The sequence below is a fragment of the Martes martes genome (assembly GCF_963455335.1).
Source record: "Martes martes genome assembly, chromosome: X".
NCBI classification, from domain to species: domain Eukaryota; kingdom Metazoa; phylum Chordata; class Mammalia; order Carnivora; family Mustelidae; genus Martes; species Martes martes.
In genome coordinates, this window is record NC_137897.1 from 88,391,948 (window position 1) to 88,419,647 (window position 27,700).

Here is a 27,700-nt window from a genome sequence, read left to right on the forward strand (position 1 = left end):
AGTAAGAGAGGCATCACAGGGTTTGGGGAAGAATTGGATATAAAGACATTTAGTAGTTTTTAAGAACTGTAGGACAACAATAGGAGTAGTCAATTGCATGAGGGTTAGCCCTACTAGTCTCTTCCTTCTTCCCTGCAAAAGGATCTAGAATCAGCTCTGTCCAATAGAACGTTCTTCAATGATTAAAATGTCCCATGTCTGTGCAGTCCAATACAATAACCACTAGACACATGTGACTATCAAGCTCTTGAAATGTAACCAGTGCCACTGAGGAATTTACTAATTTTAGTTCATTTCAAATTTACTTTCAATAGCCACATATATCTAGTGGATACCGTACTGGATAACAACAGCTCTGAAATATATGAGATTCATTATTTCAGAAACAAATGGATAAGGTAACTCTTGGTTTTCTAATAAAATATTTGAAAGAGTCTGTATATACAGAAGACACAGTAACCGATACAGTGTTTTTCCTTTTATTTCATCCAGATAAATCAGGTACCATAACGTAATGAAGGGAAGTGGCCCAGAAAGAAAATACCTGGGTCCTCCTCCCAGATCTGGCACAAAGTAACTGTGTGACTGAGAGCAAGGGGCTTACGTTTCCAGTCTTTAGTTTTCCCTTTCTACTTTTCTAACTAAATGAGGATCCTTCTAAGACAAAATTTATAGGACTTGGGCAAATTGCCTATGTATTGGTTTTCTTTTATCAAATAATAATACACATTTTTATCTCTTTTAAACGAGCCCCCCCCCAAACTAGTTAATACTTGAAAAATAAATTCCCAGGGGCGCCTGGGTGGCTCAGTGGGTTAAAGCCTCTGCCTTCGGCTCAGGTCATGATCCTAGGGTCCTGGGATCGAGCCCCCGCATCATGCTCTCTGCTCAGCAGGGAGCCTGCTTCCTCCTCTCTCTCTGCCTGCCTCTCTGCCTACTTGTGATCTGTCAAATAAATAAATAAAATCTTTAAAAAAAATAGAAAAAGAAATTCCCAGTTTTGTTTCTATTAATATCTGAACTACTAAGTTTAATATTCCAAGCTCCAAGTGGGCTTATCAAGCTTATCATTTCTACGGATATTAACTCGATTAATACATATATTGCTTAACTGGAGCTTATTCTTATTTATCTGTACAAACAGTTTCTTTCTAACACTTGTAAAATTGAAAGCAGTAAGTCTCTGTCATGGTCCTCTCTGGACATAACTTACATGATTATTTCAATGATATTAAAAAGTAGCCAAAGAATAGAGATGAATTTCATATAAAACCCTTCCTGGCATCCACAGCTCAGGTAATAACTAACTTGTGTCTTGTCTGCACATAACCTCAATTATGCTATTTTACTTTATTTTACCTAATACACAATACTCTTTAGTTTTCATTTTCAGTGTGTCCTAGTCTAAATTGCAAGCAAAGGACTTCACCTCAGTATGTATTATCCTAGAATAGTTCACAAAGTGTTACCTTATCATAATTTACTCATAGCTTTATAATAATTACACAAAATAGCATTTTTATTATTAGCTGTAGCAAATCTTTCTTATTTTGCGTGTATGTGTGCTACCAGAAATGAGAAATTAGCTCCTGGGAAATTAATATAACCTTTGACCAAATGTAGATTTTAAATATTAGACATCATATCCTGCGGCTAATCAGAAAACACAGAATCTCAAAGGAAGAAATAGAAAATAAGACTGGTGGAAATAACATTCCTCTTTTCTTTAGAATTCATTTTTTAAAAAGAACAAAAGATAAAGAAAAAACTCTACCATGGACCAGACATATTAAATATTTTAATTTGCTTCTCTCTCTTGGGCCACCTGTAACTGGTATCTGCATTAATTCAAGAAACCTGCTTTCTGTTGTGCCTTTAGGCTACTGACATTTAAGAAGTTTTTGTACATTTTAAAAACATCAAAATTAGAGTTCTGTTATAAGAGTTTTTTATTTAAATATAATATAATGTATTTTGTCCCATGTGGGTGTACACAATAAAGTACTTGTAAGTCCACATTCTGAGGCACTGGGATATTCCACGCACAAATATCACAATGGTTTCTAACAACTGTCTCTCATTTTATAAGAGCTTTCATTTGCATTACCTCATCAATCCCTGTGGCAACATTATAAGGAAGGACAATTATTGTTTATTCTCATTAGCAGCTGAGAAAAGCATGGCTCGGAGAGGTTATGAAACTCAAGATTATTTGATCGGTAGAAGAGTTGGAATTTAATGAGCACTCCTTGGAATTGAGCCTGAGCCAGAAAAAGTTGGGATTGTAGATTACAGAAGATGTTTAAAGATAAAAAACAAAAACAAAAAACATTTTGTGGAAATGCCCTTAGCCCAGTTGCTGGTTTACTAGTTCTTGCAGAAAAAAGTGTAGGAATTTTTCCCCCAGTTTTACTACCTATATAATGAATTCAATGAACTCAATCATATTAACAATATAAAATAGTATATTTGCCATGCCTTAGAACCATGCATATTATTTTAACCTCTTCCACTGAGGTTACTGTTAAAATGAACTTTGACATATTATTGACTTCCCATAGTTCTGCATAAATTTCGACCTAACTGCTGAAAGTGATCAGGAAATTGGAAGAAAGCACAACAATACTCTTGAAGTTAAAAGACAAAGAACAATGCTAAATAGCATAAGTTCTGTGAAGAAAAAATATGATCATGTTGCTAATATCAAATTTCAAAGATAAAATGTTTAATATATGAAAGAAAACAGTTAGGGGCACCTGGGTGCCTCAGTTGATTAGGTACCAGCCTTTGGCTCAGGTCATGATCCTGGGGTCCTGTGATTGAGCCCCATGTTGGGCTCCCCACTCAGCAGGGAGCCTGCCTCTCCCTCTGCCTCTGCCCTTTCCCTCTGCTCATGTTCTCTCTCTCTCTTTCAAATAAATTAATAAAGTCTTTAAAAAAGACAGCAGTTATAATTCGCTGACTTTCTGTCTCTACCAATCTTTTTCTAGTGATAAATATTAGATATATATGTGTGTGCAGTTTCAGATATTTGGCAACCAGATTATAAGACTCTTCAAGATAAGAGGAAAAATAAAGAAGGAATAAAGTTAGCCATTTGTATGTCTTCATTGGAGAAGTGTCTGCTCATATCTTCTGCCCATTTTTTGATATGATTATCTGTTTTGTGTGTGTTGAGTTTGAGGAGTTCTTTATAGATCCTGGATATCAACCTTTTGTCTGCACTGTCATTTGCAAATATCTTCTCCCATTCCGTGGGTTGCCTCTTTGTTTTGTTGACTGTTTCCTTTGCTGTGCAGCTTTTGATCTTGATGAAGTCCCAAAAGTTCATTTTCACTTTTGTTTCCTTTGCCTTTGGAGACATATCTTGAAAGATGTTGCTGTGGGTGATATCGAAGAGGTTACTGCCTATGTTCTCCTCTAGGATTCTGATGGATTCCTGTCTCACGTTGAGGTCTTTTATCCATTTCAAATTTATCTTTGTGTACGGTGTAAGAGAATGGTCGAGTTTCATTCTTCTACATATAGCTGTCCAATTTTCCCAGCACCATTTATTGAAGAGACTGTCTTTTTTCTACTGGTATTTTTTCCTGTTTTGTCGAAGATTATTTGACCGTAGAGTTGAGGGTCCATATCTGAGCTCTCTACTCTGTTCCAGTGGTCTATGTGTCTGTTTTTATGCCAGTACCATGCTGTCTTGGTGATCACAGCTTTGTAGTAAAGCTTGAAATCAGGTAACTTGATGCCGCCATTTTTATTTTTGTTTTTCAACATTTCCTTAGCAATTCGGGATCTCTTCTGGTTCCATAGAAATTTTAGGACTATTTGCTCCAGCTCTTTGAAAAATACCAGTGGAATTTTGATCGGAATGGCATTAAAAGTATAGATTGCTCTAGGCAGTATAGACATTTTGACAATGTTTATTCTTCCGATCCAAGAGCATGGAATGGTCTTCCATCTTTTTATGTCTTCTTCAATTTCTTTCATGAGTGTTCTGTAGTTCCTCGAGGACAGATCCTTTACCTCTTTGGTTAGGTTTATTCCCTGGTATCTTATGGTTCTTGGTGCTATAGTAAATGGAATTGATTCTCTAATTTCCCTTTCTGTATTTTCATTGTTAGTGTTTAAGAAAGCCACTGATTTCTGTACATTGACTTTACATCCTGCCACGTTACCGAATTGCTGTATGAGTTCTAGCAGTTTGGGGGTGGAGTCTTTTGGGTTTTCCATATAAAGAATCATGAAAAAATGTTCATCATCACTAGCCATCAGGGAGATTCAAATTAAAACCACATTGAGATACCACCTTACACCAGTCAGGAAACAACGTGTGTTGGAGAGGATGTGGAGAAAGGGGAACCCTCTTACACTGTTGGTGAGAATGCAAGTTGGTGCAGCCACTTTGGAGAACAGTGTGGAGATTCCTCAAGAAATTAAAAATAGAGCTTCCCTATGACCCTGCAATCACACTACTGGGTATTTACCCCAAAGATACAGATGTAGTGAAAAGAAGGGCCATCTGTACCCCAATGTTTATAGCAGCAATGGCCATGGTCGCCAAACTGTGGAAAGAACCAAGATGCCCTTCAACGGATGAATGGATAAGGAAGATGTGGTCCGTATACACTATGGAGTATTATGCCTCCATCAGAAAGGATGAATACCCAACTTTTGTAGCAACATGGACGGGACTGGAAGAGATTATGCTGAGTGAAATAAGTCAAGCAGACAGAGTCAATTATCATATGGTTTCACTTATTTGTGGAGCATAACAAGTAACATGGAGAACATGTGGAGATGGAGAGGAGAAGGGAGTTGAGGGAAATTGGAAGGGGAGGTGAACCATGGGAGACTATGGACTCTGAAAAACAACCTGAGGGTTTTGAAGGGGCGGGGGGGGTGGGAGGTTGGGGAACCAGGTGGTAAGTATTAGGGAGGGCATGTATTGCATGAAGCACTGGGTGTGGTGCAAAAACAATGAATACTGTTATGCTGAAAATAAAAAAAATAATAAATTTTTAAAAAAAGAAGGAATAATGTTTCATTTCTGGAATGGCAGTATGAGAAGTCTACAGATTTGTTACCCAGTGAAACAAGCATAATTGGTAAAAGCTATTTTTTTTTAAGTCAGTTCTCTGGTAATTGCCATAAAGACCTACAGAAAATGATGGAACATTTATTCAGGAAAATCTACTAAAATTTAGTAATAATAACAAGAGTCTGTCACCCTTGAGCCATGATATGCTTCCTCCACCTGCCCCTACCTCAACTTAATAGAAAGTCAAATATGTAATTGTGTGACCAAGGGGATGAGTCTACCTTCTCTCTCAGCTGCCATTTAAGGGACAGGGGACCTCAAGAGGAACTAGATACCAACATTTTTTATCTTCTCCAGATTTAACTTGCAGAGACTAAATTCCTAGAGAGTGAAGCTAGGAGATCAGAGACTCCTTCCCTTCACCCAACTCCCAAGCACAACAGGCCAAGAAATACTAGGGCACCAAAAGTCATCATCACAGCATGCTAGTAGGACAGAAGTTCTACACAGAATGAAGCAATTCAAAAAGATCAGAGACTATCACTTCTGGACAGTAATTGGATTAGTGGCTCAGAGATTTTGTGCAGGGAAAGAGGCAGTCCATAAGAAAAGAGGACTCCAAATCTCCCCCAGAGGAATTGACTTTATTCAAAAAGAGTCTGAGGAAGTTCAGGCCTAAGGGCACTCTGAAAATCAATAACTCTTCTTAGCTAAGAGCAACAAGCTAAACTATATGTCAGCTAGTTCACAGGAGAGAGCTATGGAAAGAAAAATCTAAGAAGTGCCTTTCTTGCATTAGAAAAAAAATTCAAACACTGCCCCTGCACAAGTTTCAAAGGATCCAATTATAGAGCAATTTATGCCCCAAGACCTTGTCAACAATAGAGCAATCAGCTGGGAATTAGTGGAGCCTAACAACTGCATGGGATACTAAATATGACAGACATCTGAAAACACAGATCAGGAAAAGAGGCCTAAAACCATTCCTGTCCCATGGTGACTGCAAGCATATTCACGGTTCTGCCCTCTGGGAAGTGACATCAAAGACTTCATAAGCAAAAGAAATAAACTTTGCTCAAATACTCTATCCAAACAATTAAAACAAACAAATAAAACCAAATAACAACAAAAATATTGTGAAATATAACAGACAAATGCTTCAATGCACCCATTGTAAACACATTTTTAAAACTAAAAAACAAAACAAAAAACACTTAAGGAAGTAAAGGAAGCCAGTATGGCAATGTTTCCCCAGTTAGAGAAAATCAATAAAGAGAAATTATAAAAAGAATTTAAAAGAGTGAAGATAGCTTAAGGAACTTCTGGGACAACATCAAGTTGAATGACATTCACATTTCAGGGGTCCCAGAAGGAGAAAAGAGATGGAAAGGGGCAGAAAATGTATTTGAAGAAGTAATGGTTGAAAATTTCCCTAACCTGGGGGAGGAAACAAATTATATTAAAAAAATAGAAATTTGTGTCATTAACAATTTTGGTGAAATGAAACATTCACTACAAGGGCTCAAGAGTGGATTTTTAACTGGCAGAAGAAAGGAGTAACAAACTTGAAGGTAGATCAATAGAAATAATGAGGGGCACCTGGGTGGCTCAGTGGGTTAAGCCTCTGCCTTTGGCTCAGGTCATGTTCTCAGGGTCCTGGGATCGAGCCCCGTGTTGGGCTCTCTGCTCAGCAGGGAGTCTCCTTCCCCATCTCTTTCTCTGCCTGCCTCTCTGCCTACTTGTGATCTCTGTATGTCAGAAAAATAAATAAAATCTTTAAAAAATAGAAATAATACAATTCAAAGAACAGAGAGAAACCAGAATGAAAAAAAAATGCCTACAGCCTCAGAATATGTGAATATCAGAAAGTGAGGAGAAAGAGAGTAGAAATTTTCAACGAATTAAAAGCAAAAACCTCCTAAATTTGATATATAAGAAACATTTTTCTATACATTCATAAAACTCAAAAAACTCCAGGAGTATAAATGAAAAGAGAGCCATACACAAGACACATCATAATGAAAATGCTGAATGCACAGGCCTCCTGGGTGGCTCACTTGGTTAACTGTCTGACTCTTGATTTCAACTCAGGTCATGATGTCAGGGTAATGAGATCGATGCCCACACTGGGCTCTGTGCTGTGTGTAGAGCCTGCTTGAGATTCTCTCTCTCTCTCTCTCCTTCACACTCTGTCATCTCTCCTTTTCTCTCTTTCCCCCTCTCCCTCTCTAAAAAAAATGATGAAAGCCAGAAACAAAGAAAAAACCCTTGAAATCAGTCTCAGGAGAACGACTCATCATGTAAAAGAAACCCTAATATGACTAACATTCTGACTTCTCATCAGAATCAAATGAAGCAAGAAAACAGCAGTATGATATATTTAAAGCGCTAAAAGAAAAAAACACCTGTCAACCAAATATATTGTATCCAATAAAAACTATTTTTCAAACACAAAGAAAAAATAAAGATAATATCAAATAAGGAAAAGTAGAGAGAATTTTCTATCAGACCCATCTTATAATATTAAAGGAGTTATTTAGGCTGAAATCATGGGACCAAAGAGCAATCTGAATCCATATAAGAAAGCAAAGAGTACTGGTTAAAGTAATCATGTAGGTAATTATAAAAGACATTTTTTTTTTTTTTTTAGTAGGGTCCATTGCGGGGCTTGAACTCATAACCCTGAGATCAAGACCTGAGCTGAGATCAAGAATCACACTCGAAGAACTAAGCCCATATAAAAGACATTCTAATTGCATATTTCTTGTTCTTCCTTCTCTCAACTGATATAAAAAGCAATTGTATGAAACCATATATATGTGTGAATTTTGGGCTCTAAGGCATCAAAACTAGAATATATTTACAATAAGTTTAATATAACAAACTAGAAATATATAGTTTTTCTCCTTTCTTCTCTCAGCTTCTTTAAGAGATATAAAATTGCATAAAGTAATAAAGAAAACAAGGTAATTGAGTTTGGAACATATGCAGATATATAGAGCAATAATGATACAGAAAAAAGGAAGGAAGCTAGACAGTAGTAAAATTTCTATATCTCACTGGAATTTAGTTAGTATAGATCTCAAGTAGACTCTTTAAAGTTAAGATGTATACTATGAACGCTAGATAAACCACTAGGAAATTCATTGAAAAATACAGTGAGACGGTCATTACAGGAATTGTAAATATTAGACTAGAAAATATTAATGCAAATAAAGCAATAAAGGAAAAACAGAAAAAATGGACACATAGAAAACAAAAGGTAAAATGGCAGACATAAATCCATCTGTATCATTAATGACATTAAATGTGAATATTTTAAACAATCAATCAAAAGACTAAGGTAGACCAGATTAAAAGGAGATGCAACTATATCCTATCTATAGAAGTTAAAAAGGAACATCTCATAGTAATAAAAGCATGAATACAGTCAGAATATATAGCAGTCATAAACATGTATGCATCTAAAAACAGAGCTTTAAAATAAATGCATGAGGCAAGCATTAACATACAGCAAGGGAGAAATAGGAAATTCAACAGTAACACTGGAGAACTCTTGATACCCCAGTCCCAATAATAGAACAAAGAGGTAGATCAACAAGGAAATAGAAGACTGTAAACAATGCTATCCACCAATTAGCTCTAACAGGAATCTATAGAACTCCACCCACCAACAATATAATATATATTCTTCTTAAACTCACATGGAACCTTCTCCAAGACCGACCATATGCCAGACCAGAAGAAAAACCTCAGTAAGTTTAAAAGAATTAAAATAATAAAATATCTCTGAACATGTTGGAATGAAACTAAAAATTAGTAACAGGAGAACTGGAAATTGAGCTGCACACTTAAACATCCAAACTTTTTCTAAACTTTTGTGATAAGTGAAAATTGAAAAAAAAAAAAAAACTGTAAGCCAAATGAAAACAAAAAATAAACCCTACCAAAGCATATGGGATCCTGCTAAAGCAGTTCTTTAAAGGCAGTTTATTGCTGTAGATGCTGACATTATTAAAAAAGGAGGAGGAGGAGGAGAAGGAGAAGAAGAAGAAGAAGAAGAAGAAGAAGAAGAAGAAGAAAGAAGAAGAAGAAGAAAGAAGAAGAAGTTGTTAAAAAAATACTTAAAAAAATAAAAATTTAAAAAAAGAGATCACACACCAACAACGACTTATCAGTAACTGCAGAATTAAAACATTTCACCACTGTACATGGAACATTCTCCAGGACAGATCATATGTTAGACCATAAAGCCAGCCTCAATTAATTTTTTTAAATTTTTTTATTTTAATAAACATATAATGTATTTTTATCCCCAGGGGTACAGGTCTGTGAATCGTCAGGTTTACACATTTCACAGCACTCATCATAGCCCATACCCTCCCCAATGTCCATATCCCCACCACCCTCTCCCGTCCCCCCTCCCCCCCGCAACCCTCAGTCTGTTTCTTGAGATTGAGTCTTTTATGGTTTGTCTCCCTCCCAATCCCATCTTTTCATTTTTTCTTTTCCTACCTCCCCCTAACCCCCCCCGCCTTGCATCTCCACTTCCTCATATCAAAGAGATCATATGATATTTGTCTTTCTCCGATTGACTTATTTCTCTAAGCATGATACCCTCTAGTTCCATCCACGTCGTCGCAAATGGCAAGATTTCATGTCTTTTGATGGCTGCATAGTATTCCATTGTGTATATATACCACCTCTTCTTTATCCATTCATCTGTTGATGGACATCTAGGCTCTTTCCACAGTTTGGCTATTGTGGACATTGCTGCTATAAACATTCGGGTGCACGTGCCCCTTCGGAGCACCACGTTTGTATCTTTAGAATATATACCCAGGAGTGCAATTGCTGGGTCGTAGGGTAGCTCTATTTTCAGTTTTTTGAGGAACCTCCACACTGTTTTCCAGAGTGGTTGCACCAGCTTGCATTCCCACCAGCAGTGTAGGAGGGTTCCCCTCTCTCCGCATCCTCGCCAGCATCTATCATTTCTTGACTTGTTAATTTTAGCCATTCTGACTGGTGTGAGGTGGTATCTCATTGTGGTTTTGATTTGTATTTCCCTGATGCCGAGTGATGTGGAGCATTTTTTCATGTGTCTGTTGGCCATCTGGATGTCTTCTTTGCAGAAATGTCTGTTCATGTCCTCTGCCCATTTCTTGACTGGATTATTTGTTCTTTGGGTATTGAGTTTGATAAGCTCTTTATAGATTTTGGATACTAGCCCTTTATCTGATATGTCGTTTGCAAATATCTTCTCCCATTCTGTCAGTTGTCTTTTGGTTTTGTTAACTGTTTCCTTTGCTGTGCAAAAGCTTTTGATCTTGATGAAATCCCAATAGTTCATTTTTGCCCTTGCTTCTGTTGCCTTTGGCGATGTTCCTAGGAAGAAGTTGCTGCGGTTGAGGTCAAAGAGGTTGCTGCCTGCATTGTCCTCAAGGATTTTGATAGATTCCTTTCGCACATTGAGGTCCTTCATCCATTTTGAGTCTATTTTCGTGTGTGGTGTAAGGAAATAGTCCAATTTCATTTTTCTGCATGTGGCTGTCCAATTTTCCCAGCACCATTTGTTGAAGCAGCCTCAATTAATTTTAAAACATTGAAATAATAAAGACTATGTATTGCAATCATAATGAGGTGAAATTAGTAATCAATAACAAAGCAATCTGGAAATTAACAAATATGTGTAAATTAAGGAACACACTATTCAGTAACCAGTGCATCTGTGAAAAAAATGGCAAGAGAAATTTAAAAATTCATTGAAAATACATTGAAAGAAGAAATGCCAAACAGCAAGGAAGATGTGGTCCATATACACTATGGAGTATTATGCCTCCATCAGAAAGGATGAATACCCAACTTTTGTAGCAACATGGACGGGACTGGAAGAGATTATGCTGAGTGAAATAAGTCAAGCAGAGAGAGTCAATTATCATATGGTTTCACTTATTTGGGGAGCATAAGGAATAACATGGAGGACATGGGGAGATGGAGAGGGGAATTGAGTTGGGGGAAATTGGAAGAGGGAGACAAACCATGAGAGTCTGTGGACTCTGAGAAACAAACTGAGGGTTTTGGACGGGAGGCGGGTGGGAGGTTGGGGGAGCCAGGTGGTGGGTATAGTGGAGGGCATGTATTGCATGGAGCACTGGGTGTGGTGCATAAACAGTGAATTCTGTTACACTGAAAAGAAATTAAATTAAAAAAAAAAAAAGGAGAGGCCTTAAAATCACTCAGATCTTTTTGATCTCTATGACTTACACACCACTGAAGAGCTTAAATAGATTTATATGCCCTACAAATGTAGACATAATTTCCAAGGTATATGATTGATTATGCATTTCTTCTCCAACATCTATAAAATTTATTGTTTATTTAGCCACATTTTTGCTTCAGTCTTTTCTTTTCCCCTCATCACTTCACCATGATTGTCTTTATACCTTCATAGTTGGCACAGTTGATAAATAATTTATCAACATAATTGATAAAAAAGCCAAGATAGTTAAAAGAATATTTAAGAATATTAAATTTAAGAATTATTTTTCATTTGTAACTTCAGACATGCTGAAGCTGTATTACTTTTTAAACAATTACATTGTCATTAGTGTTATCAAGGGCATTCTATGCCAAAATTGTAGCTACTGTTTTGAACAAGGGTCTCAGGACACAGTGTGTCAGGTCACAAAATATTTGCAGCTGTTTGTACTGCCAGCATTAAATCATTATTTACTAAGTTCTAATAAATTTTTTATAAGCCAATCAACTCCTCACTCTATCTGAGACAATGATGGAACACTTCAAATATAGGTAAGTAGTTGGTAATTGTAAGTTTTAATTCTGAGTACTCAATAACCATATGCTACTTTTATTCCTTTTTCAACTTATTCCCAGACCAGCACTACTTTTCCACTCATGTATCCTGTTTTAATTTGGCTAAAAATTCATATTCTCATTCTATGCACTTGGGAAAGATAACAGGTGCACATTTTATAGGCACTTGTAAAAGTCATTTTAATTGGCTCTGTTTATCTAGTGAGCTGACAGTGCATAGTTGGCTGTTTTTGACACACACGCAAACATTTGTTGAACTATAACAACCCAAAATGCAAATCCATTCTCTTATTAGGAGTAAATATGCCATGTTTGGTGTCACACTAACAACTAATTTGGGAGGTGAGAAGTCACTTCAGAATCTGAACTTATTTTGATTTTACTACCATAACATTTTGTCTAAATTTGCTATGTTCCAAAAGCATGTTACTTTGTCAGAGACATCAAATCCTGAGGGAGAAATAATCTAGCAGTCAGTTAAGGCATGAAAAGTCATTAAATTCTCACAAAAGCAATCACCAAGGTGTCAGTAAAAATCAAGTATGTATCTGAGAATCTTTCATGAAGGAGACTGAAGACAGTGACTGAGTTAGGTTTGGGTATGTGGGAAAAGAGAAGCCAATTTAAGTTTCAAGCTAGAAAGTGGAGTACAACAGCTGGGAAGAATTGAATCAGCCTTGGAATAGGTAGAGATCTAGGTCCTGTACGGAGGAAACTGTGACAAAGGGACTCCGGTTCTGCTTCCCCTGACAGCCCCCAAGATGAGGTCTCTTGTCCTTCCCAGAGAATGTGGATTATAATTCCTAAAATGTTTAGAAATTGTGAAGCACAAAATGACAACATGCATAATGAAGTAGCCCAACAGTATTGTAAGTGTCCAACAACTGCAAGAAAATGAGGAAAATTAGTGAGAACAAATCATGAAGCTTTGCGTCAAACTTATCGAAAGAAACTGTATTAAGAGTAGGAAGCATAAAAATCAATGAGGGAGAAAAAAAGATAGAAGGAAGTTAATATACATTGTTAAAGATTAGAGTGAAGAAGAAATGGCAAAGTGCAGTTTAGTTTAAAGTCAGAGAATGTGAGGGGCGACTGGGGGGCTCAGTGGGTTAAACCTCTGCCTTCCGCTCACGTCACAGTCTCAGGGTCCTGGGATCGAGCCCTACATCGGGGTCTCTGCTCAGCGGGGAGCCTGCTTCCCCCCTCTCTCTCTGCCTGCTGCTCTGCCTACTTGTGATCTCTCCCTCTGTCAAATAAATAAATACATAAATAATCTAAAAAAAAATAAAGTCAGAGAATGTGATAAACAGAAGTCATGCATTCTATGATGTCACCTAATAAAATTTCTTTCTTCTACTAAGACAAAACACTAGTCACCCGTTTTGTGTGGGCATGCCCTTTGACTTATTTGTGAAGAGCCGTGAATTATTTATAGCTATCTTATGAAAATCTTGTGCTCAGCTGTCCCTGCTCTCTCTTTTCAAGGAAGCTGGCCAGAGTTTCAATTCAACCTGGAGTCCAGTGCTCCTACAGCTCTTATGTTCACACCACTGGATTGGCAAGTTTTATATGGTCAATGACTGTTACATTTTTACAAGTACATCTTGTCTCCTGAACTATGCTGCTGAAGGACAGAGACCATGTATTTTTTCTATTATCTCCAAGATCTGATTATAAGGCCTTAATCAACATTTGATGATGGTGAAGAGGGTTAATGAGAGAAACTGCATAGAGATTGAAACCATAGTGACATTTCATTAGTCTTATGATCTAAATAATGAATTGAACAGCAACAGATAAGATTATGATCGACCATATGAAAATCCAAGCCACCATCTCAGGAAATTTAGGTTGTCTAGACCAGCACTATGGTTAATGAATATTTACACATCCTGCTTTTCTTTGAAGCATATTTTATGACACTGAATTATCAAAAAAATTGTTTTAAATCTCTATTTCATTTCTTATTACACCATATACATAAGAAAACTCTGTTCTAAATGTGATATGATAGATATGATAGCTATGATAAAGATGAACCATTAAGGCCAAAAAGTAAGCTTCATTTTAAAAAATAATAATAAGGGTAAATTCAAGATAAGTTTTAGGGCAATAATTGGAATCTCAGCTTGCTCAACAATATTTTTCAAACGAATATATGATTCAGAGCTACACTTTCTAGTTTGACGGCAAATTAAAGAAAAACAAAATAAATAAAATAAAACAAAACAAAACAAAATAAAAATAAACTGACCCCAGAACATCTTTACTTTAACCTATAAACAACAGAAAAATTTTTTTTACCAGCTAATTCAATAGATGTCAATGGGCAATCCCAGCTAATTAAGTGTGCATTTGTGCCACTCAACCTCTGAATAATAAGAACAGGGAAAATCATCCATCAACTAGCCTGACTGAGAGGCCAACTAAATTGAATTCCTGTTTTGAAACTATGCATCTCCTTGTGGCTAAGTAGCAAATTTACATCATGTTATTACTTTTCTGCCCTTCTTCCTAAGTAAAATTCTTCATTTAGAAAAAAAAAATGTAAACCATAATTACAGTATGATTACCCTTAGATCATGGTTTTCTCTTGTGTAATTAATTCCCATAGAAAGTGGAGATGATTTACTTAGTCTAATGCTTCACCAGTACCTTGAACTTCCCAATTTTATGCATATTCCTTCCATAAGCCATTAAGCTGAAATGCATCTATGATGTAGTTCAACACCATTCATCACATAATATCCAATATTCATGCTTATATTTTTATAAGGGATGTACCTTCGAAGCAGAAGCTGTATATTGCTTGGCCAGAGTTCATGTGACTGAGTGCATTTGCTTTCAGATATTCAATAAATCAAAGAAAGTACCAAAAGCAAGTTTTGACATATTTAAAGAAAGCTATAACGGTAATGTATACTACTTATAAACCTATGGCATATCCTATAGACAGCTTAAGTTGTTTTTATTTTTTATTAAGTTCTGATGTTCAAAGCTTTCTTCTGTATACATGCATTCAAGAACAAAAACTTTTGAAATTATATATATTCACAGAAACCCTGGTGGTTCACAAAAGTAAAAAGTGATTAAGATATAGGAAATCAAGGGGGGCTGGAGGGATGGGCAACTGGGTGATGGGTATTAAGGAAGGCACATGTTGTGGTGAGCATTGGGTGTTGCAGCTAATGAATCATTGAAAACTACACAAAAACCTAATGATGTACTATATGTTGGCTAACTGAGCATAATAACAAAAAAGGTATAGGAAATCAAGGCCAAGACAGCAAGAGAGTCCATTTATTCCATATCACATACTCAATTTCCAACCTTAGATAAAAGAAACGCAAACAAAAATCCTCCTTGCTCTAATCTTGACAGAATATAGACCCAGTCAGTATATTATCTATTCAACTACAATAACAAACCTTTCATATGACCAGGGGAATACAAATATTTTTTCTGCATATCAAACATTAGATATTTTTACTCAAATTTTGGAATAAAATGTATCCTTTCAGCTCTACAGCATTTTTTGTAGTTTGGGAAAAAAATTGTTCCCGAGTGCCTTCTGTGCATATTTTCTCTTTCATGTAGAGAATCTTAGCCACTTTAATAAAGAAAGGTTTCTATTACCACATTTTCATGCCTCCCCCATAACTTTTGGTGGATGAAATCAAGAAACAGTGACTATCTCTTTTCCAGGCTAATTTTTATATATAACCATATAATAAGCACTGGTTAAAACATATATTACTCCAAGGTAATACTTTGCTGCCTTGTTTCTCTTCTTGCTCACCTCTGCATTCAGTATTACAAAGCTATTTGTTATTGATACAATTAGATTCAATAAATATTTATTGAGTACCCACTGGGCACAAGGATGTATAGCTGATATAAGGAAGGATAAGATCTAGTTTCTGCCCATGTGATACTTCCAATCCTGCAAAGTAATAAGATAAATATGCAAATAACTACTTCACAATATTGATTAAAATAAGTGTCAGTACAAAAGTAGGGGCAAAGCTCCAAAGGGAATCTAGGGAACATGTGCAATGCTTGGGGTGGGTCTCAAAAAACACAGAAATGTTGATAAGGAATAAAGACTGTAAAGGCAGATGAACTGCGTGAGCCAAAACATAAAGACAGGAAAACTGAAAAGTGGGTGTGAAAAACAGAAGTGAAAAGTATAGATAGAAATTTGGGAATAGTATTCTGAGTGATAAGATACAAGGAGGGATGGGGCGCCTGGGTGGCTCAGTGGGTTAAAGCCTCTGCCTTCGGCTCGGGTCATGATCTCAGGGTCCTGGGATCGAGCCCCGCATCAGGCTCTCTGCTCAGCGGGGAGCCTGCTTCCCTTCCTTTCTCTCTGCCTGCTTGTGATCTCTGTCTGTCAAGTGAATAAATAAAAATCTTTAAAAATAAAAGATACAAGGAGGGAATCCTGGGAATGTCAGCCCATTGACACATACACTCTCACCATAAATTCATGCTTCATGCAGAAACAGCGCTGTATGGCAAATCATGATGTTGACTAGGGTGTGCACTAAGTTCACAGACAGCGATGCTGGCAGAAATATGGAAAGCAAACAAACAAAAAAAGAAATATGGAAAACAAGGAAGGAAAATCCACATCCAAAATAAGTTTCTATTCCAGTGAAGACAACTCTGTCCACAACCCCTCACAAACATGATAGCAGGCAGCTGACATCTTCAAATAAATGGAGGGGATCAGGATCGGTCACTGCTATAGATTGACTGTGGACACAACAGTGATGATAGCCAGGAATGTCTTGGGGAGGGAAAGTCTATATAATGGAGCACAGGCATAATTTCCATCCCTGCCACCAAGACCATTTTTTCCTTCATGAGTTATTTTGAATAACACAAATATCTACACATTTGAGACCGTTCTAAGAGGTCCATCCAAATTCCTCTTTCCCAAAATTCTTGTCATCAATCCTTTAATCTTGTTCCTGTTAAATTCCTAACCAGCTATCCATTCTAATAGCTACAGGCCATGAATTGGTGTAGATGCATTCTTTAGGCCATTTTGCTCTGCAGGCAAACTGGGCCTCCAGATAAACACTGGAGTTCAGAGCTCTGCTCACATGGAAGATTGTTCTTTCTTATTACCCTTTAGGGAGACTTCCAAGTAGAGCTGTAATGTGACAGTAATCCACCTCTGCCTTGTGATAGAATCCTGATTGATTGCAGAACCTTCTACAAATCAAACATGAGTCTTCGCCTCCTAAGCCAAATGATCATAATGATCTTCTCATGGGGACATAGGAATAGACTGATGGAGAAGTGGCAGCCAGGAAGATAAAGTGCTGCTGGAATGTAAGCACCCAGCTTGGACAAGTTATCTGTAGCTTCAGCACCAATTTGAGAATGGCCCTACAGACTCCACTTCATGGCTTGGTTGATCAATCATTATATTTTTTAATGATGGGAAGTTCCATATACAAATAAATAAATAATAACTTAGTTATGTTCCATAGCCAGGCATTCCTTCTCCACCAAAGCAGGGATGTTATAATGGAAGTTCTGGAAATGCCTTAATAGAAGTTCCTTTTAAGTGATTTTAACAAACCAATAATATATAATACAGCATTGCTAAAGTCCACCCATTATTTGAATGGCTTTTCCCTTAAAATTTTTATAAATTAAAATTGTGAATAGAATATTCCCTTACGTTGAATGCAAGCTGGTGCAACCACTCTGGAAAACAGCATGGAGGTTCCTCAAAAAGTTGAAAATAGAGCTACCTTACCAGCAATTGCACTACTGGGGATTTACCCTAAAGATACAAATGTAGTGATCCGAAGGGGCACGTGCACCCCAATGTTTATAGCAACAATGTCCACAATAGCCAAACTATGGAAAGAACCTAGACGTCCATGGACAGATGAATAAAGAAGATGTGGTATATATATACAATCAAACACTATGCAGCCATCAAAGAAATGAAATCTTGCCATTTGCAATGATGTGGATGGAACTAGAGGGTATTATGCTGAGCGAAATAAGTCAATCAGAGAAAGACAATTATCATATGATCTCCCTGATATGAAGAATTTGAGAGGCAATGTGTGGAGTTTGGGGGGTAGGAAAGGAAAAAATGAAACAAGATGGGATTGGGAGGGAGAAAAACCATAAGAGACTCTTAATCTCACAAAAAAAACTGAGGGTTGCGGGGGGTTAGGGGGGTAGGGAGAGGGTGGTGGGGTTATGGACATGGGGGAGGGTATGTGCTATGGTGAGTGCTGTAAAGTGTGTAAACCTAGTGATTCATAGACCTGTACCCCTGGGGCTAATAATACATTATGTTAATAAAAAATTTAAAAGATTAAAAAAAAAAGAATATTCCCTTATGTTAACAGCAAAGAAATCCAATGTGAAATTCCTATATCGACAAGAACACTGTGGGTTTGACGTAATGCACTAGGCTACAAAATTGTTTGCATAGATAAAGCAAAGTTGAGCACAGATGTAGTCTGAAATGGTAACATCAACATCATCTCAGCCTCTCAGGGGTAAGAACCCTATCCTGAGTCACAGTCTCATAGAACAAATTTAAGTCACTACAATGGTTTCACTAGTTAATACTCAAAACTTGACAAGTAGTATATATATGCATCTGGATGTACATGTGAGTTTTCAAAGATATTTTAGACTAATATTTATCCATCATGAAATGCTGAGAAAGACTACTGGATGCAATAAGAAAGTAAGATGTATATAAGACAAACCATTACATGAAAACAGCTGGAGTCTTGTGGATTATGTAATTCAGAAAGTACGGTTGGTTTCTCTCATATATAGCCTTTTTCATATTTTACATTCATATGTAGCTCTGTGGTTTTCTAAATGAAAGATTCAGGTTTTGAAAGCCAATCTCATTCCTAGTGTTTTCCCAGATCTTGTTTTAATGCATGGAAGCATAAGAGGAGTAAACAAAAATTTAGAGTTGTAACATTTCTGTTAAAAAAAAAAAAACGGTCTCAACTCAAGGTTCTCAAAAAGATCTCCTATGAACATCTTGTGTTTATGTGTTAAATGAATTATTGATGTGAAAGGAGAAAAATATTCAGCAGCAGTCTTTCTGGTATCCAGATTGGAAAACACGGCTATTTGGGTGGCCCCTAAAGTTTTCTAATTTATTCCGACTTCCTTGCAAAGCATGCCACGTTGTGAAAACCTAGGGGGTATAAATCTGTTGTGAGAGCAGGAAAGCTCCCACTGATTGGGTGGATGTTTGCTTGCAGATAGAAAATTGATTGAGAAAAAATCTCCTTTACTGAGCGACTTTGCATCAAGGAGACTAGGTGATGCAGAACAAAAAAAAAAAAAGAAAAAGAAAAAAATTTTATATTCATTGGCTGTGTCAGTACAAATGAAAGTGTCAGACTTATCTTTTGGCAATGTAAATTGACTCTACAGGCAAATAAACTGCAATAATATCAACAGGCCTCACATAAAATGAGGAAAATTGCTTTCCTAGAGTCACATATGCCAAGTCTGATTCAGAACATGGCATACGGCCTTGGCATTGTTTATGCCTAGGTGTCCTTCACTATAAAGGTTAGCTGCAGGTACACTTACAGCTACTCATCTGTATGGTACAGAGAAATACGATGATGTAACAGGAAGCACGACTTATGGAGCAATTCAAATAACTTAATTTTAGTGGGTAGCTAAGAGAATAGGGTGCTCTGAATTAATTTCTGATTAAGAGACAATTGAATAAAATATGTTTTATGGAGGCCTTGTAGTTATAAAGCTTTCTGAAATATGTTAGTTCACATTCACACAGTGAAGGGTCTTGCAGAACCTTCTGATTTCTGTCAGCAAGTCAATAATTTTGCCAATCACCCCTTTTACACTGACTCTCTTCTGGGAACATAATACATATTGATTGACTTCAGACTTTATATAAGGTAGGCCTTCTAATAAACCACCTTTTACAGTTGAGGACATTCTTAGAACTAGGGTACTTTAAACATAGAGCCCACATTCTTAACCACTTTGCCATGCTGCCCCAAAAGCACAGCATACAATCACTTAGATGCTGAATATTGCATGTCTTTGGTTATTTCTTCCTTGGTTTTCAGAACCAGTTCTCAAGTCATAATCAATCCCATACCATCCTTTAAATTGCCATTGCTTCTTACCAAACAGTTCTTGGATATTTTCATGTTTCCAGAAGAAATACAGAGTATTCTAACTGACTGATCCATCCGTCTTCACTCTTCACCTGTGGTTCATTGTATACAATGTTACAACATTAATCTTTTGGGAGCACGACCTGATTGATGGCTCGATGCACTTGTTCCTTGGGAGCACGACCTGATTGATGGCTCGATGCACCTGTTCCTTGCTCTAATATAAGATTCCTTTGGTCTAGCATAGATCAATGGAACAGAATAGAGAGCCCAGATATGGACCCTCCACTCTATGCTCAACGAATCTTCAATGAAGCAGGAAAAAATATCCAGTGGAAAAAAGACAGTCTCAGGCACCTCGGTGGCTCAGTCATTAAGTGTCTGCCTTTGCCTCAGGTCATGATCCCAGGGTCCTGGGATCAAGCCCCACACCAGCGTCCCTGCTCAGCGGGGAGCCTGCTTCTCCCTCTCCCACTCCCCCTGCTTGTGTTCCCTCTGTCGTTGTTTCTCTCTCTGTCAAATGAATAAATGAAATCCTTAAAAGAAAAAAAAAAGAAGAAGAAGACAGTCTCTTCAATAAATGGTGCTGAGAAAATTGGACAGCCACATGCAGAAGAATGAAACTAGACCATTCTCTTGCACCATACACAAAGATGAACTCTAAATGGATGAAAGACCTCAGTGTGAGACAGGAATCTACCAAAATCCTGAAGAAGAACATAGACAGTAACCTCTTCGACATTGGCCACAGCAACTTCTTTCAAGACACATCTCCAAAGGCAAGGGAAACAAAAGCTAAAATGAACTTTGGGACTTCATCAAGATAAAAAGCTTCTGCACAGCAAAGGAAAGAGTGAACAAAACAAAGAGGCAACCCACAGAATGGGAGGAGATATTTACAAATGACACTACAGTTAAAGGGCTGGTATCCAAGATGTGTAAAGAATTTCTCAAACTTAGCAACCAAAAAACAAATACTCAAGTCGAAAAATGGGCAGAAGACATGAACAGACCCGTCTCCAAAGAAGACATACAAAAGGCTAACAGATACGTGAAAAAATGTTCAACATCATTAGCCATCAGGGAAATTCAAATCAAACCCACACTGAGACACCACCTTACACCAGTTAGAATGGCAAAAATTGACAAGGCAAGAAACAACCAATGTTGGAGAGGTTGTGGAGAAAGGGGAACCCTCTTACACTGTTGGTGGGAATGCAAATTGGTACAGTCACTTTGGAAAACAGTGTGAAGTTTCCTCAAAATTTAAAAATAGAGCTACCCTATGACCCAGCAATTGCACTACTGGGTATTTACCCCAAAGATACAGACGTAGTGAAAAGAAGGGGCACATGCATCCCAATGTTCATAGCAGCAATGTCCATGATAACCAAACAGTGGAAGGAGCTGAAATGCCCTTCAACAGATGAATGGATAAAGAAGATGTGGTCCATATATACAATGGAATATTACTCAGCCAGCAGAAAGGATGAATATCCAACATTTGCATCAATGTGGTGGAACTGGACGAGATCATGCTAAGTGATATAAGTCAGAGAAAGACAATTATCATATGGTTTCACTTACTTTTGGAACATAAGGAATAGCATGGAGGACATTAGGAGAAGGAAGGGAAAAATGAAGGGTTGGGGGGAATCAAAGAGGGAGATGAACCATGAGAGATTATGGACTCTGGAAAACAAACAGGATTTTAGAGGGGAGGAGGGTTGGGGGGATAGGTAAGCCCTGTGATGGGTATTAAGGAGGGCATAGATTGCATGGAGCATTGGGTGTTATATGCAAATGATGAATCTTGGAACACTACATCAAAAACTAATGATGTACTGTATGGTGACTAATACAACCTAATTTTTAAAAAAATCCTTTGCTCTCGCCAAACCCATGTCCTAATTCTATCCTTGCATCTTGACCAGTCAGCCCATTTGTACCACTATACTCCATTGGAATACCTTCTTTTTCCCTACATACTGGAAACCAATACCCATATTTCAGGTCATATTTTCAAGTTTCCTCAATTTCCATAAATAATATCAGCCTATAGTAACTATCGTGTTACCTACACCAACATTTGACAACCATTCAACTTAAGATCTAGCTCTCTACTTTCACTTTGTAGGTAAAAGCTCAATTTAGAATTGTTGGCAGAGTTCTATGGTTGTAGAAAGTTTAGATAATATTTAATTGAATATTAATTGGCCCCAAAATATTCAACAACAATTTTCCTTTTACTTAAGTTCATTTTCCTGGAAGAGAACAGAAACTTCAGGTTAATCGACAATTAAGTTACTTTGAGTCTTGTGAAAAGAAAGATTACTGTTTTGTCAATCCAGAGCCCGATTCTCTACTGCATAAAAATTATTGAGTACTAGGAGTTTATTTTGTGTTTCACAGTATCCTGTGAAATTTAAAAATTTTAAATTACTAGCAGTAAATTCTTTGTGTGCTATGAAAAATACCCATTACCTAAGAAGAGTAGAATCTGAAAGTCTGAACACTTTCAGATTTGAGAACTACCATAATCATGGATATTTCAAAGTGTGTGTTTTGGAGAAGGATGGGAAACTGAAAGATGAAAGTTGGAGTCATTTAAAAAACGAAATATAATCAACATTCATTTCCAACCTGTGCACACAAAAGGACTGTTTATTTGGCTTGCATATGTAGTCATAATTAATCAATCTTCATTTAATCATAAGCAAAGTAACCACAAATTTATAAGACTAGCTTATAATCAACAATATAGAAATCAGGGTAGTATTTATGGTCTTAAAAGAATTTACCAGAAAATGTTTTGATCCCAAGAATGAGTGAAGTAACCCTTACAAACATATGGGAGAAATATCAGTACAATGAAACCCCATGTCAATGAAAAGTTGAAATATAATTACAAAAGCTTTCTTTTAGGAGAAACTTTAACTTACAGTAAACATATGCAGTTAATAAACCTGAATTTTATTATATAAGAGGTTATCATGGGAACGTTGACAGAATGAAATGTCACAAAAAGAACTACCATTATTTAATGCAGTCTTCATACTTGGTGACAAAAGAAATGATGATTAAAGTTATATTCTCAAAATCATCTGTCACTCCCACAGGTTAACAATTTTCCCATGTAGTAGAAAATGCTTGTGATAAACAGACTTGTCACATGTCAATTAGAGAAAAATAAAGATTAAAGTCCTCCAATCGTATGCTGGAGAAAAATTACACGTTTTGATATGTTAACATTACCAAAGTTCACATTTCATTTTAGAACTGCCAGGAAAATAATAAAAAGTGCTTTGTGAAAAACATGGTCTTTAAATTCAATTTCCCACTGATGTGTTAATGAACTTGAAAAAATCAAAGTATAATATGAAAAGCACAGGGCAAGTTACAAATAGCGCAAGACGTTTTTAATAGCATACTTCAATAAAAGTAGACATTACTCTTAATATTTTCATTACTGAAGTTTTTACAAAGACATTTTCAATTAACAGAAAATCTTGTTTTTCAGCCCACTATATTCTTAGAACTTAGAAAAATTTACTCAGAGTCTAAATAGAGCTAACAGTAATTGGTAAGAACAGGCTTTTCCTGGATGAATACAAATCTCATGCAAGTATCCCTTCGTTTGTGCAGTAAATGTGCAACTAAAAGCATAGAAATTTTTATCTTTATTATTTCTCACTTTAAAAAATCAAGGTGGGGGGCACCTGGGTGGCTCAGTGGGTTAAGCCTCTGCCTTCGGCTCAGTTCATGATCTCAGGGTCCTGGGATGGAGCCCCACATCGGGCTCTCTGCTCAGCGGGGAGCCTGCTTACCCTCTTCTCTCTCTCTCTGCCTCTGCCTACTTGTGATCTCTCTCTCTCTCTGTCAAATAAATAAATAAAATCTTTTTAAAAAAATCAAGAGGGGGCTCCTGGCTGGCTAGGTCAGTAGAGCATGTGACTCCTGATCACAGGGTTGTGAGTTAAAGCCTCATACTGGGTGTAGATATTACTTAAAAACCTTGAAAGAAGGAAAGAAGAAAGAAAAGAAAGAAAAAGAGAGAGAGAGAAAGAAAGGAAGGGAGGGAAAGTGGGAGGGAAATGGAATTTAAATAAAAACTTGGAAGAACAAATAAATAAAAATTTAAAAGCAAGAGGAAGTATGTAAATTGTGAATTGTCTGGAAAGGCAAATAATCACATTGATATACTTTTTTCTTAGTTGTTCAGATTTTCATATAAAACAATATCTCTTAACAAATAAGAGGTGTTTTGGGAAGCTGGGTGGCTGAGTCAGCTAATTAGCTACCTTTGGCTCAGGTCATGATTCCAAAATTCTGGGATAGAGCCCTGTGTTGTGGGGCTCAATGCTCAGTAAGGAGTCTGCTTCTCCCTCGCTCTATACCTCTGCCCCTCACCCTGCTCATGCTTTCTTCTCTGTCAAATAAATAAATATTTTTTAAAAAATAATAAGTGTCTCATGGATAGAAATTTGCCAGAAACTCTATCATCAAAGTTGAAATAATATGGGAAGTACAGAGAGTCATAGAATATTTTCTGTGAAGGATACAAACATAGGCATTATACTTTTTAAATTAATTATTAAATCAGCAACACGTTTCTACTTAAAACTTCCTCAACTGGTAGCTGCCAGAGGGAAGGAGGATGGAGGTCATGGGTGAGACAGGTGTAGGGAATCAAGAGGTACAAACCTCCAGTTATAAAATAAATAAGCCATGGGGATAAAAAGTATAACATAAAAGCTCTGCCACCACCATCTGCACAGTAACCATGCTGCCCTACTCCATCATCTGCTTCCCTGTTCGCAGCTGTGTGTATGCTGCTGGCTCACCAGAGCCAGAGCTGGGAAGAAGGAGGTGGTGACTGTGGAGACAGGGCTGAAGGGCTCACTCAAGGCCCCCTGTCTCTATGGGCAACTTCCCAACTTCCAGGAAGGAGAATTGTACCAGTCCAATGCCATCTTGTGATATCCAGGTTACTCCCTTGGGCTTTCTGGGAAGGACCAGTGGGATGCGGCTCTGGTGCACATGGTGAATGATGGCATGGAGACTATCCCCTGCAAATACCTCATCTTCATCTATACAAACTAGGAGTCAGGCAAGTAGGAGTAAGTGAAGGCACTACTGGGCACCTGTAGACCTTTGAGACCATACTGTCCCAGAACGAGGGGGGTCAGGACTTCATCACAGGCAAAAGATCTCCTTTCCAGACTTCAACCTGCTGGACTCATTGCTGATTTACCAGGTCCTGAACGTCAGTTGCCTGGACTTATGCCCCGGATCTCAGCCTACCTTGGCGCCACAGCACCCGGCCCAGGCTCAAGGCCTTCCTGGCCTCCTCTAAGCACGAGAACCTCCCTATTAATTGCAACTGGAAATAGTGAGGGTTTGTGGCACCCTCAGCAGAAAACAGGAGCTGCCTGCCTTCTTTTCCCCAGGACCAATAAAATTTCCAAGAGAGAATTAAAAAAAAAAAAAAAGTATAGCACAGGAAATAGAGTCAATGATATTGTAATAATATATTATCACAGATGGCAACTATACTTATGGTATTTTATAATGTATATAATTCTCTAGTCACTATGACTGTATACCTAAAACTACTATAATATTGTATGTCATCTACATTTCAATTAAAAATGCTTCTCCAAAACAAGAATTAAATGGCCTTATGACACTTTTTTTAAACCTAAGAAGCTACCTTCACTCTATTTTTAATTAGAAAGCAAAATTCTCTTCTCCTCATAATACTTCTTTATATGGCAGCTATTGGCTTACTGTTATTGGACATTTAAATTCTTTTTTGCTTAAGCTTCTTATTTACTCCTTTAGAGGTTGTTGATACCATAATGGGAAAGTTTTTGCTAAGTGCTAACTCAGCAGGAATACTTCAAAAACTGTTCTAAAATGTCTTGAACACTGGTAAAGTGGGGAGGGAAGGTTTATCAGAAAAGGGTATGGAGTTTTAAAGTGAGCTTATGAAGCAGATTAAAACAGTCAGAACTTGCAACAGTGGAAATTAATTAGTTTCAGATTTAAGGAAAAAAATTGTAAGAAAGTGTGAAAGGGCTTCAAATAACTGAGTAACAGTGACCTACATATCCATACATAAATCAAGTTGCATTCAGAGATTTATTTTTAAATTCTCACATTATCACCAACTATTAATCCAAAATTATGCTCCAATTACATATATAAAGCATCTAGATCATGAGTTGCAAAGTCCTACCATAAGATAGTCCGATCACATCTGCAATATCATATGCAACTCTTTGTGCCATATTTTAAAAAAAAAAGTATTTCCAGAAGCCGGCAACCAAGATTGTGAGTAAGCCTAAAATTCCACAATGTTTAGTGTGAGGAAAAGAAACTTAGGGGACACTTGATCCCTATTTTCAAATAACTCGACTACCGTATTAGAGAAGGAATACGTTTACTCTGTGGAACTCCAGAGGTTAGATTTGAGCGAAATGATAACTCAGCGTGAGCAAACATCTTATGAAACTCAAAAGAAACGGGCTGCTTCCCAAGTTAGCCAGCAACTCACCACTGACCATAATCTAGCAGAGTCTAACACAATTCATCAGAGATGCCACACTACAGTGAGATTAATTACTTGGTTGTTGTTTTAAATAAGGAAAATTCATTAGACTATCTATAGGGTTGCTACAAAAAGGTCCAAATGACCTTTTAGGGTTTATTAACCTACCAAAATTTCAAAATCCCTTCCTATTATTAGAGGAATGAATGCATTTAATGAAAACAAGCATAAGTAGTTTGCAAAATAACTCCATGAATCACTTTTTCCCCCAATTTTATTATAATTTTTATTTTGGTAAAATCTGACTTTTTACAGATTAATTTCTTTTTAGGCCATGGGCCACTGGTTCATAAATTAACTATATAGTTTAGTTATATCAGCTTTATGTTAAAAACTTATTTTTAAAAAGAAAGTTATAATGATTTAGATTATACAATGGGGAAAAGGACTGTGTCTTCAATAGTGTTGGGAAAACTGGACAGCCACAAGCAAAAGAATGAAACCGGACCCCTCTCTCATACCACTCACAAAAATCAAGTCAAAATGTATTAAAGATAAGCATGTAAGACCTAGAACCATGAAACTTCTAGACGAAAATATAAGGGTAAGCTCTTTCACACCAGTCTTGACAATGAGTTTTTGGATTTGAAACCAAAAGCAAAAGCAATAGCAATAAAAGCAAAAGCCAACAAGTAGGACTACAACATAAGCTTCCACACAGCAAAAGAAACCATCAACAAAATGAAAAGATGACCTATGAAATGGGAGAAAATATTTGAAAACCACATATCCAATAAGGGGTTAATATTCAAAATATACAAGGAACTCACATAACTCAATGGCAAAAATAAAAATTTTAAAAAACATTAAGAAATGAACAAAGGACCTGAATCAACACTTTACCCATGAAGATATACAAATAACCAACAGGTACATGAAAAGGTATACAAAATCACTCTCATCAGGGAAATACAGACCAAAACCACAATGATATATCACCTTACACCTTACACTTTAGCTAGGGTGGCTAGTATCATCAAAAAAACAAGAGATACCAATTGCTGGCAAGGATGTGAAGAAAAGAGAACTTTTGTACACTATTGATGG

General features: G+C 36.9%; 1 pseudogene across 1 annotated transcript; it reads left to right on the forward strand.

The window, feature by feature from the left end:
- Positions 1 to 24,823: 24,823 nt before the first annotated feature.
- Positions 24,824 to 25,396, forward strand: LOC308337460 (glutathione S-transferase P-like; annotated as a pseudogene). Its single transcript has one exon. The product of its transcript is annotated as a glutathione S-transferase P-like (transcript).
- The last annotated feature ends 2,304 nt before the right edge of the window (positions 25,397 to 27,700 follow it).